The sequence below is a fragment of the Hemicordylus capensis genome, chromosome 3 (genome assembly GCF_027244095.1).
Source record: "Hemicordylus capensis ecotype Gifberg chromosome 3, rHemCap1.1.pri, whole genome shotgun sequence".
Taxonomy (NCBI): Eukaryota; Metazoa; Chordata; class Lepidosauria; order Squamata; family Cordylidae; genus Hemicordylus; species Hemicordylus capensis.
Genome location: NC_069659.1, coordinates 53,784,988 through 53,802,767, shown reverse-complemented (window position 1 = coordinate 53,802,767; position 17,780 = coordinate 53,784,988). Strand labels below are relative to the sequence as shown.

The 17,780-nt window shown below is 41.1% G+C and overlaps 1 protein-coding gene across 1 annotated transcript in view; it reads left to right on the top strand.

Moving 5' to 3' along the window:
- Positions 1 to 17,780, top strand: part of IMPG2 (interphotoreceptor matrix proteoglycan 2) — a 95,090-nt gene that overhangs the window by 45,426 nt on the left and 31,884 nt on the right. The gene's annotated exons all lie outside the window — the stretch shown is intronic.

Sequence of the window (17,780 nt, the reverse complement as noted above, 5' to 3'; positions counted from 1 at the left end):
TAGATATCGTTGCAGAATATAGGCTGTTCCCAGTAAAGCTGCTTTTTGTAATTGGCTGATGGTGATTTCTGTGGCCCCGATGGTGTTGAGGTGCTCTTCAAGGTCTTTTGGAACTGCACCCAGGGCGCCAGTGACCACTGGGATTATTTTGGTCTTTTTCTGCCACAGCCTTTCAATTTCAATTTGTAGATCTTTGTATTTGGTGATTTTTTCTATTTCTTCTTCTTCTTCTTCTTCTTCTTCTTCTTCTTCTTCTTCTTCTTCTTCTTCTTCTTCTTCTTATTATTATTATTATTATTATTATTATTATTATTATTATTATTATTATTAACACAACACAACGACCAGAATGTAGCTTTTTTTAAATGACAAAGACTGGGAACAGGAAAATAGTGCCTTTTTCTATAATCTTCTATCGGAAGAAATTCCTCACATTTCTTCAAATTAAGACCAGCCATGTGAGAACATAATATTTTATTGGATCCTGTCTGTTGTGGCATACTAATGACAGATGTTCACTTAATTTTTTTAAAAATCCAACTGTCCAAATGTAGTGATTTGCCCTACTACCCCATGGCTGCAAAGGCTCTTACCTAATTTAAATAATTTATCCTTTCTCACCATTGGCACTCCCTTTACGGTGCACCTCTCCACCTGGTGGTCTCTAGCAATATGAATACTAAATTAGGCCCTGTCCAGATCATGAATCCTCACTTCTCTTAAACATGATGCACGGCCTCTTCTTCTGCTCACTGCACTTTTGTGCACTGACGGAAACCCAGCTCAATTCTTATTTCCATGCTCTCTCAGATAGTGATTTCATCTTTTTGCATTATTTCAGTCCTTTCTGCCCTTACCTTTCTTAAATTTCAGAATACACTGTCATCTCTTTTATCCTTCAGTGGTGGAGTTCAGAATGGTCCCACCCACACACACACACACTCACATGGACAGAGTGTGTTATCTCTACTCTTTCAGGCTTCCATGCTTATTTTTCCCAATTCCTTCCGTAACTTCCACCTCGGTCCATATGATGATTACCACTTGTCTCATCCCTTGGCCTCTCCTGTTATGTCCATGTTCCCTAGTCAACTTCATTGATGTCCATAGGCACTTCATCTCTCCAACTTGTCACTGTTTTATAAATAATGCTTAAATGATGCTGAAGTAATCATAGTTGTAAGAGAAGAAACATCACCCCCCGAACCACCGCCATTTTCAAATACTATGAAGAATCAGAAACAGAACGCTATTTATGGACAGTACAGGCTTCCATTTGTTTTTGTACCATTTGTTTGTTCCTAGTTAGGCCCTGGAGAACTTGGCTTCTTGTACATTTGACCTTAACTTCTGAATGTTTCCATCTTTCTGGGGTGACAAGCAGCACTAAATAGAGCTGTGTCATGCAGCCATAGCCATTCATTTTGTTTTCTTAGCCTCAATACTCTAGTATTAAGCTTTAGCCTGCAGAAAATGGAATTATGCTGGATATCCAACAACACTATTTTCAACTTTCTCCCCCAGCCCTGGAGGTAGAAATGCCCAAGTGGGGCAAGATATTGACCATTTCCTACATCTACAAGAATTATCCACCCTCTTGTTAAGGTGAAGGTACCTCTGTGTTGGGTTACCCATAATTATTATTTGGAAGCTTCAGTTGGTGTGCGGGCCCAGTTCATAGAATCGTAGGATAGGTCACAGAGCCAGTGCTCTGGCATCTGTACTGCTTTCCTATTGTTTTCTGGGCAGATTTCAAGCTGCTGGTTTTGACCTATAAATGACTTTGGCCATAAATATCTATCTTATCTACTTCAAACCATTACAGCTCATAAGATCAATTGACAGCATCTTACGTTATATGCAACTTAATCTAAGCCGAAGTTTGAATATTTTGACAAAACTCAGGTTTTGAAGTGCAAAATTAGTTTGTTTTCAATTTTTGCAAAATAATGTTTTTTGTATCAACACCTATCACCATTCCCTACAACATTTGTTTCAGCTCTGCATTATTTTACAAACCTGGCAACATTTTTGAATGCCTTTAGATCTTGACCGCAGAGAACAGACAAAACTGTGGCCTGTCCCAGGGAGAACAAGAACAAAGCAAACCACAAGGTTTTAAAAACTAGCCCCTTGACGTTTGCCACAAGACATTTCAAGGCATTTACAGTATCCTTTTGAAGCACTGAAACATGTGTGTTCACGCACTGAGATTTTGGATTCTGTTTGCATGGATGAAATTTTCGATGTGTTCATTTTCAAACAAGCAGGAGAAGGCCAGGGGCTGTTTCCAGATCTACAGATTCCAAGGAGCAATGAGCTGGCATTGTTAACTAAGGACTGCATTTACACATCCAGAAACTATGCTGCTTTCTATTAAACATGACAGGAAAAGCTGTTCTTTTTCAAAGTGCAGCTAGAGAATAATAAACAATATGTCTGAAGTTGAACTAACTTCAGTGTAGTTGCTTGCTCCCACTTCCATGTCTTCCTTCCCATTTCAAAAATCTGGAATTGCAGCTCATTCATAATCCATGGCAGTCACAATGTGCCACCAACACACACAAAGGAGGAAAAGGAAAGGTTTTGTTCTCCTGAATGTTCTGTTTGCTCATGTGTGGAGGTGGTTTGCACATACTGCCCTTGCCCCCGACTTTCACATGTTGAGTCAAAGGTGAGAATTTGAGTCCTACATGCATACAGGCCCTTCTATGAAATTGGGAACCCTGATTAAAAAGAGTTCCCACTCACATGGATAATCTATGTGCATACCTCTGTACACCACACAGAAACTTGGTTTTCTCCTTTGCCTCAATGGGGGGGCAGGGCGGGTCAAGGCCAGACCAACCAGTGTGCTCCTGCTTTCCCTTCATACACAAATGTGTGGAGCATTAATTAAAAGAGGGCTAGAAATGTGCACCTACAGTCATGGAGTGACTGTAGCTCCTTAGTATGTATCCACTGTTCAAAAGTGTTTTCAGATGTACACTTTCACATTTTATGTGTATAGGAGTAAAGTTAAAAAATCAGTGTTTAGGTACCAAACATGATTACTGTGCAAAGTATGAACTGGCCCTCATTCCTGACACACTCCAACACAAAGCTGTTTCTCACACTGTTGCAGCCCATTTTGGACAACAATTATATTAGGAAGTTTGCTTTACTTTGTGAGCTGCTCCCAGAGTAACTGTTATAGGGAGACCAATAAATGAAGTTGTTGTTGTTGTTAACAATGACAGTAGCTGCCACTAATTCCCAGAATGTTGTGCAGGGAGGAGGTGCTTGACCCAGCATCCATGGAAAGCTGCCTCAATCCCACTGCTCAGTGGGTCTCTGCACATGCACAGAGGCCATTTGAAGGGTTTGCATGGCAGGTGCCATACAAACCCCTCAAATGGCCTCCATGCAGGAGCAGGGGTGGGACAGCCTTCCCACAGGATGCAAAGTCAGGTGCCTCTGCACAGCATTCCAGGAACCGACAGCATCTAAGTTGCTAAGTTTAATGTGATATTTTCCAGTCCTCACCACCACCCCTGGAGCAGTGCACAGCAGTAGCTACTGAATATGTCTTACATGATGTGCAGTTTCCCATTGACAGAAAGGACCTGTTGGGGCTGCTGTGCAACTGTAGTGATGGGGTTGCTGCAGAATGCCTAAAAACTGCTTCTGAGCAACCGCACACAGTGTTCCCTTCCACTGGAAACAACAGAAGAAGCACTGAGCTACTGCCTGGAAGTGGTTTTTAGGGATTCCGCCACAGCCCTGTCATTACACCATTTGAAGTTGCACAGCAGTCCCAACTGATCCTTTCTCTCAGTGGGAGGATTGAGCATGTAAGCCAATATTTTTGTTGAGCTTGTATTTTCCTGATCTTACGTAGAGTGCTGTATGGAGAAATTAAACAATGACATTCTAAATTTAGCCAATACTCATGTGTATAAAGATAGCTACACACATGGACAAATGTGTTGGTACCCCTCCACGAAAAAAGAAGAACCCACAATTGTTTCTGAAATAACTTGAAACTGACAAACGTAATTGGCACCCTTCATTTTCCCCCCCGCATTTAACAAAAATCAGACTTTGCTTTAGAGTTTTGATGCAACAGAATATTTCAAATAATAACACAAATGAAAATGGCATGGACAAAAATGATGGGACCTTTAACCTAATATTTTGTTGCACAACCTTTAGAGGCAATCACTGCAAACAAGCGATTCCTGTAGCTCAGAACAAAGAACACCATACCTCCTGTGAAACGTGGAGGAGGCTCGGTTATGTTTTGGGGCTGCTTTGCTGCGTTTGGCATGGAGTGCCTTGAGTCTGTGCAGGGAACAATGAAATCTCAAGACTGTCGACATTCTGGAGCGAAACGTACTACTCGGTGTCAGAAAGCTCTGTCTCATTCACAGGTCATGGATCCTCCAACAGGATAATGACCGAAAACACACAGCTAAAAGCACCCAAGAATGGCTAAGAACAAAACATTGGACTATTCTGAAATGGCCTTCTATGAGCCCTGATTTGAATCCTATTGAACATATTTGGAAAGAACTGAAACATACAGTCTGGAGAAGGCACCCTTCAAACCTGACACAGCTGGAGCAATTTGCTTAGGAAGAGTAGGCCAAACTTCCTGTTGACAAGTGCAGAAGTCTCACTGAGAGCTATAGGAATTGCTTGTTTGCAGTGATTGCCTCTAAAGGTTGTGCAACAAAATATTAGCTTAAGGGTCCCATCATTTTTGTCCATGCCATTTTCATTTGTGTTATTATTGGAAATATTCTGTTGCATCAAAACTCTAAAGCAAAGTCTGATTTTTGTTAAATGTGGAATAAACAATGAAGGATGCCAATTACGTTTGTCAGTTTCAAGTTGTTTCAGAGACAATTGTGGGTTCTTCTTTTTTCGTGGAGGGGTACCAACACATTTGTCCACGTGTGTATGTATCTTGACTTTCTCAAGTACAATTCACTGAAGTGTATGCTTAGAGAATATTCAGAGCCCCAATTTAAAATAAAACCAAATTATTTTGTGAATTCTACTACTACAACAAATATTTATATACCGCTCTTCAACTGAAGTTCTCAAAGCGGTTTGCATAGAAAAATAAATAATACATAAATAAGATGGTCCCCTGTCTCCAAAAGGATCACAATCTAAAAAGAAACATAAGGAGGATGCCAGCAATAACCACTGGAGTGATGCTGTGCTGGGGTTGGATAGGGCCAGTTGCTCTCCCTCTGCTAAATATAAGAGAATCACCACTTGAAAAGGTGTCTCCTTGCTCAGTTATCAGGGGTCAATTCTCCATTTTCTCTTAATTTTTCCACAGATCTAAGAAACTGCTGCATAAAGATAATCACATTTCCAATCCTCCAAATTATGATCAGGATGAGCTGGGAATGAACTCTAGGATCACATGCTCATGTATTAAAGTTTCAGTTGAGTAATCTGCCAGTTAAAGCTGGTAGCCTAGTGAAGTCACATTGGTTTCATTCAGACACAAAGTTTTCAATCCTCCAAATCTCTCAGGAATGAGCCTTGCATACAAATATGATGAATACAACAGATATGTATATACACTTTTCAACAAAAGTTCCCAAAGTGGCTTACAAATAAATGGCATACCACCACCTCCCCACACACACTCAATTTAATGGTAAACTTCCTGGTTTGATCAAACAATCGTTTGCCATTACATCAAAACCAGGAAACTATGGTTCGAACAAGCCCTCCAAACCAGGACTGCACAAGTTTTGATTGTGATTTGTAGTTATGTTTTAGAGGGCTTACTCACACCAAAGTTTGCCAGTTTGGATGTTAACAGCAAACTTGAATTTGATCAAACGAGGAAGTATTCAATTAAGCTGAGCACATGAGGGAAGGAGGCAATGAGCAAGCACAAGCCTTTTCCCCTATTCTCCTAAGCATGGTTTGGAGGACTGATGTCTGCATTGGTTTAATTGGCAGATTAATCAACTGAAGCTTTAGTTGATTAATTGACAGAGGGCAGTTTTAATCTGTGAGGGCAAAGTTTAATGTGTGAATCTGAGAAGTATGGATACACTTGTTAATTTGTGAGATTCTTTTGGTATAATTCAGATGTAATTAGAAATGGGAAATGAATTCTTAGCTATGACATTTTATTCTAGCATGGACTGGAAGGTTTTGTTTGACAAGTTGTACATTTTCTTATGTATCTTTCAATTCTCAAAAAAGTACTTGTACTGAAGTCTTGGTAATAAGCAAATTTATTTAAATGTACAACTAATCAATCAGCTAAAAGGTAGAGGACTAATAATCCTTTAATTTGTTGACAGCCCTCATTTTGACCACATCCTGGCCTTAAAAACATTTTGTGCTTCCACAGAAAATCTAACACAAACCTATAAAACTGCAGCTATGACTAAATCTGTCCCAAACACCTCATATAACCTCAGACTCAAGAAAATAGAATGTGCATAGGTGATTTCAGCTAATTATTATGTAGTGGATAGTTTCAGAGTAACTAGCAACAGAGGTGTTTTGTTCATATTGCACAACGTACTCCTAGTAATAGCTCAGTTGGTTTTACTGTCTGTTATGGTATTTCATTAACATAGGTAGAATGAGTTATTGGGAAGTTGCACGAAATCAGAGCTTTAAAACACAGAGGTTGTTGTGAGGCTTTTATTCTGCTATGTCGCAGCATGTAACATTCAAATGTGGAAAGGTGCCCAAGGCCTTTAAGAAAACCAAATCTTAGCGGAATTGGCACTTTCTTTAGTGTGGCAGACCACATCAGAAACTTAAAATATATATCTGCCTCAGTGAGGACTAGAAATATATTTCAGGGGTGTGTGTGTGGGGGGCCCTAATTGGGATTCTCCAGATTGAAATAAGAACTCACAGACTCTTGAGCACAAATCTTAACCTACAGTTTATGTTCTACAGGGGTTTTTGTATAGAATGTTGTATAAAATTATGCATGGAGTATAGAGAGTGGACAGAGAGAAATTTTCCTCCCTCTCTCACAACACTAAAACTAGGGGACATCCCATGAAACTGAAGGTTGGGAAATTTAGGACCGACAAAAGGACGTACTTTTTTACACAGTGCATAATTAATCTATGGAATTCTTTGCCATGGAATGTGGTGATGGCCACTAGCTTGGATGACTTTAAAAGGGGCTTGGACAAATTCACGGAGGACAGGTAAATCAGTGGCTACTAGTCTGGTGGCTATAGGCCAGCTCTAGCCTCAGAGGCAAGATGCCTCTAAATGCAGGGGAGCAACAGCAGGTGAGGGGGCATGCCCCACCTCTTGCCTGTGGGCTTCTCAGAGGCATCTGGTGGGCCACTGTGTGAAACAGAATGCTGAACTAGATAGGCCTTGGGCCTGATCCACCAGGGCTGTTCTTATGTTTTGGTCTTCCTAAGATTGGTGCCTAGGTAGTGCCCCAGCATTGTAGTGTCCTATTGTGTGTGGGCCTCACACTCATGACACCTGCTGAAGAGTAGGGACCACTTATACTCCCAGCAGCCCTGACATTGGGTGAACCCACAAGAATGGCTGCTTCCCTGGTTATCTAGACATCAGGGATATTTCCCTAGATATCTGGCAACCTCAGATATCGGGAGGAGGGGGTTAAATCACCCTGTGTTAATCACTCTTGCCTTCCTTCCACTTTCTTCTGACTCTCCAACTCAGAGCAGAGGGAAGGAACAATCTTCTCATCAGCTGCTTTTCCAACTTGCAAAGCCCGTGAGGCAAGCTGTGCATTGCTTAGCTGGCCTCCCAAATCCTGCAAGACTTCCAGATCTCACTGGGAAGTTGGTCATGGTTCCATGGCCATGGCCATTTCCCTCAGAACTCCTCTCAGAATGACCCTACTTCATGATATAGCATTATTCCCAGGAGTATCCTATATTTGGCAAGATGCTTACCAACAGGTGTGTGTTTACTTATACATCATTAAATAGAAGATTCCTTCTGGATCTCCTATTAAAAAGTGAGGAGTCTATTATTTAATGATGTATAAGTTAACACACACCTGTTAGTAAGCATCTTGCAAAATATAAGCAGTTGAATAAATATGTTTTTTTCATGTGAGGGTCTTCTGAGACCAGCTTCCTTCATCAGAATCCTATGAAAGTTTACTTGGAAGTTTGTTCCACTGTGTTCAGCAGAACTAAAATCCAGGCAAGTGTGCATAGGACTGCAGCTTAACTTTAGCTGGATCTGAACCATGGGGGGAACAACCTTTACTGACCTGACAGATGTATCACAAAATAACCCAACAAGGTTCTATGCTGTAATATATGTTGACAGAATATTAAAAAACCTAGCTGACCCGGTGCAGAGCATCTGTGCTCCTAGTTCTCCCTCTCCCCCCACCCACCACCACAGCAACTGATTCGGCTCCCTGCTCCTTCTTCATTTTGTCTCCATCCCTTTAGTCACTTCATTCTCCTCCCCCCCAACATCCCTTCAGCCACTTTGTTCTCCCCACTACACATCCCTTCAGCCACTTCATTCTCCCCCCATCCCCCCATTCCTTTATCCACTTTGTTCCCCCCCACATACCTTCAACCACTTCATTCTCCCCCACCCCTGCATCCCTTCCTCTCCCGGCAGCTGCTCGTGAACTTCGCGAGAGCTGCCACACATGGGATTAGCCACAGGTATGCCTTAGAGAATTATAGATATAGATAGATAAGAGTAGGATGTAAATTAGAAGTTTTACACGAAGTAACAGGAATGCAGTGGCACTGAGGGTAACATCCCTTTTATCTATTTCCTTTTTACAGAGATCTTTAACCCATGAGATCAGAAGCTATGAATCAAGAATTTCTAGTGCTGAACACTTTGGGCTGGTTCAATAATTCTGTCCCTGCCCACACAATTAGGAAGGGGATGTGTTGAATGTTTGCCCATTGTGAAACCCTTCACAGGCATCCCAGTGCCCTACCAGTGCATCCTGTTGTTGCAGGAGAGGGCTGTTCACCCAAATGGCCCCACTAAATGCACTCCAAATACTTGTTTAAACAAAAATTTGAAACAGGCCTCCTACACAATGAAAAGACATGCTAAGAAGGTGTTGGGACATCTGCACTCTTAGTGTGTACCCTTCATAATTGCATGGACGGCACAGTATCACCAAACCCATACTTTCAGTAGCTGAAATCTATGTTTATACCACTCTTTCACCATCTTAGGTACATCTATACAAATATTAACCATACACAGAATGAAGAGACTCCTTTTGGTACCTCATAGATTGGAAATCTCTATAAAACTCAATATGTAAATTCTTCCCAGGGTTTCAGTAGAAATGTGGTTTGAACTAAGCTTTGTATTTTGCCATGGCTGCCTGAATTCCAAAAATCAACAAAGTTACGTAGGCATAGATAATATGCCCTCTGTTTCTTTTGATATTTTGTTCTCTATTGCTCATGTGCCATTTAAAGAAAAACCTGCTTATGCAATACATATACATATATAAATTTAATATTTTGCTTAATGTTCAGCCAAGATGCTCCAGAACTTCATTTATGCAGGTAGGCAATAGATATAGTATTCTTATATATCCTTTTATCTAAAAAGTTACAAGAGGAATCTCCTGGACCAAATTTTTCTCACTGAAGTCATTGGATTGAACATGTGTAAATGCAGATAAAACCTTCGTCCACTCTCCTTTCCCAGGGTCAAATTAAGAAAAGGAAAACATTTACTTATCAGCATTTTAATGTAAGGGTTAGCAGATATTATACTTTGCATAGCTTCATCAGAAATGTCTGGAGGTCTCTGTGCTATGGCCTGGGGTAGGTTTCACAAGAATTCCCATTTTGAAAACCTGTTGCAAACCTGTTGTTATGTGCTCTGATGAGCCAATGAAGCAACTCTATTCGTATTAATGTTTTTGTTCTCTTAACAGAACATTAAGGCAATTAAATGGACCAGCGTCTATCCTGTGGTTACATCACTGACTTCAGAGGCTTTTGTTTAGGGATAAATTTGGTCCTTTCACTTTCTGTGTGATTTCCCCCACCCCCACAGGATTTTGACTTTAAATATAAGTATGTTGCTTAATACTAAAGGATATCTAGATACTTCTGGTTGTGATTTTTGTATTTTAAAAACACTTCTGCTCTCATTTCCTGTGTCTGCAAATCTCCAAATAAAAAACTCAATTGGCTAAAATGTATGTTGGATTTAAAAATGCCTCTCTATTTTCTGTATCATTTTCTCAGGTGAGGTGGGGTGGTTATTAGAGGCCATCCTCGTAGTAGCACCTCAGCTGTGAAAATCCCATCCCTTATCTGATTGTGTGGCACCAAACTTTTTTACTTGTAGAGACCAGGAGGCTTTCCAAATGGCAGTTTACTCTTGCTTCACTATGCATAGTGTAGGGGGGAGTTCACACAGAAGGATTTACAGAGACTTCAATACTGTAACAACAAAGTGTCATTCATACAGCCAATGACTTTCTTCATGATGATTCATGACAATTGGTCCTTAATACGTAATATAGGCATCTTTAAAACTGTACATGTTTAAAACTGCACTGTATGGAGAGACTCTGTGAATAAAGCAAGAGGTGGAGGTGTGGCTACCTGCTTGAGAGTGACTGGGGAGTGTTGGCTCTGCCTGCCGTCCCTTTCAGTTCCTAACAAGGCAGATTTGTTTCTTGCGCCCTGCAGTCAACTTCCAGTCTGTCTGCCTATCTATCTATCTATCTATCTATCTATCTATCTATCCACACATATACATACATACATACATACATACATACATACATACCCCCACACATGAGAACCTCATTATTCAAGGATTCTATATCCATGTTTTTGTGGGTCTCTAATTGACACCCAATTTCAATATCTGCAGATACAAAGAGTTAAAACCCACATAGCCATGGTTACTAGAGGGCCAGAAGTGACTGTGGGGATCACTTCCAGCCACCATTTTGTACGTGGGAACCATTTTGTGGCTGATTTCCTGCAAAAATGGGGGAAATGCACGATTTGGGGGACTGCTTTGGACTTTTAGGGGGCATTGCTGGATGCCAGGAGACCCACAGATCACCCACAGAACACAGTAGGGCACTTTATTTGGCCCATTTGGATGGGTTTTTTGGAATCATTTTGCAAGCAGAACCCTGCCAGCAGTGCAGACTAGAACAATGGACATGCACACCATACAGGCAAATCCAAAATCCACAAATACCCTTAAAACTATCATTAAAATTATCAGAAAATCAGAAGATAAAATGGCAGGGAAAATACAAAATGGTGTCTGCAGCTGCTTCCTGCAGTTCTAGCAATCCTCCCCCCGCCCACTGATCATAGTTGCAATAACTGTTCTCTGAGCTTTCAAAAAGAAAATTGGCAAGGTGGTTGTGTGCACCCCTTCTATTGCAAAGGAAGAGAACAAGTCAGAATTCCTTTTGAAGTAGCGCAATTATGCAAGAAAAGCTCACACCAAAAAATAGCCATCTATTGGGAAAAGAGAAAAAAAATCAGAGCATGGTAATGGCTGGACAGAGAACTCTGAAATTTGGCACACAGGTAGTAGAGGATGGCAGGACTCTGTGTATTTAATTTCAAGTAAATTAAGCAATGTATTGATTTTTAAATATTTTTAAAAGTTTAAGCAGAGACGGTGGCAAAAAAACCCCTAAACATCCAAGAATCACTGCATTTTAAAAAATATATTAAAAATCAAGAGATGGACCAATGAACGTTAAATTAAATACGCAGAGTCATGCCATCCTGTGCTGCCTGTGTGCCAATTTTCAGAGCTCTCTACCCAGCCATTAGTGAACTCTGATTTTTTTCTCTTTTCCCTATAGATACTTGTGTGTATTTGGCTTGACAATATGCTCTTGTGTAACTGTGCTACTTCAAAAGGCTTTTTGACTTGTTTTCCTCTTTTTGCAATAGTGGGCGTACACAAGAGCACTGAAAAAATAATAAACAAATAAACAAAAGTGGGGAAATCCCTGAGAAGTACGCATGAGCAGAACCTAGTGCCTGGGCTTCCCGCTCCCTCCCAGTGGAAGCCCCAAAGTTGAAGCAGTCCTTAATGACAGTAGATGGAATATGGGATTGTGCTCCCATGCAGATGTACTTGTGCAAAAGCACTGGGAGAAAGAATATATTAAAAAAATAAAAATTTGAAAAAATAACCAGAAACCATGCATCCACTCTCGAGCACAGGGGAATGCACCAGTCCTGACATATAAACCAACCAAGGTTTAAAAAATAAACCATAATGAAAAAGTGGCAATGTTAATGTCCCAGATTTACTACAAATTATTCTTATTTACACTTATACACATTTATACTCGCTTTATTTACTTTTGTCCTAACTTACACTGCTTCCTATTGAACTCTGAAGAAAGTAAAGTTATTGCTAATGGCCACTCCACACATCATGTTGGGGAATATCTGATACTTCGATTTATCCCCCCAAGCTGGTGCAAATAGTGGATTTTTTAAAAACCCCAGACATAAATTGGGCTAAGCTTCAATGCACAGTGGAAAAGCCAAATCGTGTGTGAAGTGCTCCCTAATATCTCACACAGACTTTGGCCCGAATCTGGCCGACGTGCAAATGAACACCTTCCATTTTGGTGGAGATGTGAGCTGAAAGCCCCATCTGGGAATGCTCCAAGAAGTTTTTCACATAGGGATTTTAAAGCCCTTTAGATTGCATCTCCTCTGGAATGGAGGGTGTGCATTCACATATCGGGCAGATTTACCCCCAAGTTCTGTGAGCTATCAGGGAGTACTTTGGACACAATTCGGGTTTTTCACTGCGTCTTAGAGTGCAGCCTGATTTATATCCGGGGTTAAAAAATCCACTTTGTGTTGGGTTTTTGAGATAACTTTGAGTTTGCCATAAAGCCTCCCAGAAAACATGTGGTAAAGCCTTCTGTGTGGAGAACTCTCGGATGAAAATGACTGTTGCCCTGGGCTTTTGATGGCTTTCAGGGTTTGGTGGTTTTTACATGGCTTCTGAGAGCTCAATTGTCGAAAAATCTTTTTTGTTTGTTTTAATTGTTTGTTTTAAACAACATTGCAAGTTGTCTTGGCAATTTTATATTAGAAAAGGGTAGAAATATATTTAACAACAATATTTTACAGTTCAGAAGAAAAGGCCCTTGGAAACCGGCTTTCACTTTATAGTAACTAAATTCTAATAGTTATTGTGAGGAAATGAGGTGGGGTGGACCTCAAGTCTCTTTAGCTTCAGCCTAAGGAGAGGAGGTTATTGTCATGTGGTTTCTTATCCTCTGAGACTCATAGTTCCCTCCATTTTCTTAATAGTACTACTTGAAAGTTACTCTGAAGGACTATTACATTTCCATAGAACTGCCTCTAGCAAATTTAGTCAGGATGTCAGCCACCAACTTGCTTCCTCTGCCTTTTATATGTGGCTTTTTAGCCATGTTACTTTACCTTGCTCATAAGCTGGATTTGAGTCATGAAGAGGCCCATCAAGACAATAATTTCAGGCCTCCATAGTGGGAGAATCTCACTTCCCCCATTGTGCTAGCTGACAGCAGGCTTGCTGTTTCCTCTCTTACCGTACCTTTCCCTCCTCCCCTTGTCATGGACACTTCTACTGTATCTGTGGGTCTCAGCAAAGTGGGGGCACCCCGAAATAGTTTGTTAAAAATTCAATTTTGTAAGAGCAGCAAAGGAGTGGCAGAAGAAAATGTATATTGATGTTGTTCCAACAAGAAGATATATTGGGCGGCTTTATCCCTTAAAAGGGGCAGAGTTGAATGTAATTTACACCCTCCTACCAGTGTTGATATGAATATATTATTTCTTATTTGAATCTTCCCATTTGCACACTGCAGCTGAAAAGCTCCTAATGTAGGAGGGACAGGTGCTTTCAAAGTCATCCCACCACACAAAGCCTCCAACTAATTGCCCTGGAAGACAGTCGCTAGTGTTACAGTGGAATGGAAGGGTTCTTTGTTTTTCCCTTGGGGTGGTTATGATGTATAGTGCTTTTTAACCACAAGCTCTAGAAATTTGTTCTTTGAAGAGAAATAAGAATGTGAGGAATGCCTGGACCAGAGATGTGATAGAATCAGTCAGAAAACTGGTTCCAGATTTGAGACAGAAAATCCAAATAGTGTCCATCATTGCCCCCACACCCACACCTTGCCTAATGATAGCGCTGACCATGCCTCAACTATCACACTGGAAATAATATTCCATGATCTGTGAATGTGATTATGACTATACAGAAAATAATTGTTTGCGGAAACGTTCTTTAGAAATTGTTAAATGCTTACTATAAGACAGGGGCTTTATTTTAAAATTTCTATCCCCAAACAGTGAAGGATTCTACCATTCTTGCCAGCATCTCCTGTCTCACATTCATCTCAATAGTTAACAAAACAATTTGAGAAAGCTGTAATTTGATCAGGACTGTTCTGCAAACCTTGCTTCTTTTGTATTAGTGATAATATCCTAGCCTGTGAACTTCTCAGTACCCATGGTTTCTTTCCTCTTAACCTGTTCAGGTTCTATTTGAACCAGAGCTAGTGTGGTACTGGAGATCCACAGTGCAGTCCTATGCATGTTAACTCAGAATGTCACATTGTCAGTCACATTGTCTAATTTTTAGGGATGTGCACAAATCATGATTCGATTAATGATTCGATGTACAGCCCAGGCACCTTTAAAAGGGAGGAGAGCAGGTCTATACCTGTTCCTCTGCTACTTGCTGCACCTTCCCCGCAGTACCCCTTGCACAGCATTGGCTCTCCCCCCAGCTGCCCTCGTGAGGCAGTGGCTTACACATGGCTGCTGTGCCTGTACGGAGGCCATGTGTGTGCATGAGGACACCACCACATGAGGGGAGCTGGGCAGAGCACCAGCGTGTGAGGGTGCAGGTCAGAGCACCTTTGCCAGCAGGAAGCTGCAAAGAGCAGTGGAGGAGCAAGTAGAGTCCTGCTCTCTTCCCTTCTAAAGGTACCCGTGCTGTGCATCGAATTGTTGATCGAATCATGGTTCATGTACATCCTTACTAATTTCAGTACAGCTGTGAGCTTAGCAAAAAAGAGTACATTTTTTGATAAAAGCACAACACTTGGTTTATGTACAAACTGTACTGTATAAAGCTCAAATTAAGATGGAAAGGCATTTTTTAATTTTCTTGGATCTCAGAGAGTTCAACAGGGCTTGCTCCTGGAAATTTTAAGAAAATAATATTGGGATATAGTCTGAGTATATTAGGAATGCCTCCTATATTAAAGTTTAATGCTTTTAACACAAAATACATAATTCTAACTATTATAGTAGGGATGTGTGAGCCAGCTCAAGGTCGAGCTGGCTCGCACTTGAAGTGGCCTAGCTCAAGGACTTGCCCTCAAGCTGGACCAGGCCTGGCTCGGCTTGAGGTCGAGCCAACCCCCCCCCCATGGGCTGGTCTGGGGCTTTTTTAAAAAAGGTGAACTTACTGCCATTGTGGGAGGGTGCTGCCGTGGCCATGTGGGGGATCTCCTGAAGTTCCCCCTCCCCCACTGGCTTCCCCCCATCTCAAATGGCCTGTTTCAGGCCCTTTTTGGCCTGTTCTGGGCCTCCCTGTGCCGGCAGCGGCCAATTTGGACACCGCTGTACATGTGTACTGGCCATCTGCATGGCTGGCACCCACACAGACATTTTACTTTTACATTCTCTGCTTCACCAGTATAGATTACTTGAACTTCACTTCTAAGGTTTTTTGAGACCTAGATCTGCCCTGCTTTTTATCTTAAAATACTTATCTTCCATTTGTGTCTGACATTAGGGATACCAATTTTAATTTAACCACATTAAAGCATCACACATTGTGGCTTTTTGCTTCTGGAAAAAAGTTTCCTGTAAGTGTTGTTCCTATAATTCCTCTTTTAAAGTGTTCCTTTTATGATTAGAACATTATCCAACCCTGCCCTATTAAAATCAATGGGAGTACTTTCATTTATGATATATTGGCAAAGAGGACTAAAAGCAAGGTTCCACAAAACATACTTTATTCCCCCAAGCACACAATGCAAAAGACAAGGAGGGATGGCTCAGGGTAGGGTAGTCGTCTTCTGAACAAACTAAGGAAAACCCAACAGGTCAGAATCAAGAATAAACAAACTCTATGGAATGATGTTTCTAGAGCTTATTCACATTATGACCATTTATTTTGATGAACTGCATGTTATGTTCCTGAAGAGTTTGGGGAAATAATTTAAAAGTTATGTGACCATGTAATAAGCACATTGGTATATGCTCATTGTGCGTGTATACTCCTTTCTGTATCCCATTGTTTGTCCATAATCGTAGACTGTTATTTTTGACATTCTTAAGGTAACTTCTTCCATATGTTTTGAATATGTAAGATAGCTTTTGGAATGATTTCTGTAGTTCCATGCATATGGAAATATGTCCTTGGAATGTGTCATCCACACAACTGTTTCAAAGACAATCCCATGGACTGAATCACTGAGAAACCTGCATGGATATTGCCATCCAACAAACTATTTTTACATATATGAACTCACAGGATGCATTCCAAAAGCCACTGTGTATATAAAATATCATAGAAAATTATTTGGCATTAGGTTCCACTGATAGCAGAGACAACAAATAAAGGTTGCTTGTTAATCCTGTGTGGTCATGATTCCATGTTTTGTTCTTTCTGTAGTACCTGTCCTACATCTTTGAAGCTGTGAAGGGTTACTGCTAAAAGAAATGAGCAAAATAATATCCTAAAATAGATTGAAGGGCATCATATATTTCTTCCTCCCCCACTGATGTCTAATTATGTCCTGTTAGTTTAATTGAGATGCTATGTAATGGACCAAATAGCAGCTACAAGGGTCTCCAATCTGAATCACAACCGTAGTAAGGGCAAAGGATTAAAGCCCTTTCTCCTCATGCTCTGGACCCAACCTGGATCAGTATCTCCATGGCTCTTATTTAGGACAAAAGAAGCATGTGAGTTCTAATTATGCACTTAATGTAACATCTAGCCCTTAGTAAATTGGAGGAAAGCCTGATGCCTCCCAGTATTGAGGAATCTTAATATGAAAAAATGTCATCAAAGCAGGGTCAGTGCAAGTGGTCAGATACTTGCCATGGCCCCCTGTTGGTGCTGCACTTCATCAGCAGTGCTAGCTGTTCATTCAGTTGCCCTCCCTCTCCCTCTGGGCCAAATCCTCATCCACACTCTCCCTCACTGTAGGAAGTTGATTAAGTGTTGCAGAGTGTGTTCTGTCTGCATGGAATACAGAGTAAACACCAGTGGAAGGTTTTAAAGATAACTTTATTTGGGAGACAAAGGCACTAAGAGGCCAGTACTGTACTGAACTTGCTGACTCTTACACAAAGGAACAGGAAGGAGAATAGAAACTCCTAGCTAGCCCAACCAACACAGAGGAAGCTATAGTGACCTCTCTGGCTTTATAACAGATTACATGCAAACTATACAGCAAACTAAGCTGCAGCTGTTGCATGTCCCAACAGTTAGCACAATGGTAAAGAGAAACACCAGCAACCATTTGCACATTCAGTCTCAGTGCTGTAAAAGGAGACATTAGGCTTGAGCCCCGAAACGTTTCGGAGGCCATTATAGAGGCCTCTGAAATGTTTTGGCCACCAGGGCCGTTTTGGTTTTCGGAGGCGATGGGGGTGTTCCCTTAAGGGTGGGGGAGAGTGCACTTATCCCTCCTGCCGCATTTCCCCCGCCGGCGCTCCATTGTAGCAAAGTCCTTCAGGGCGGCAGCATACCTCCCTGCTGCC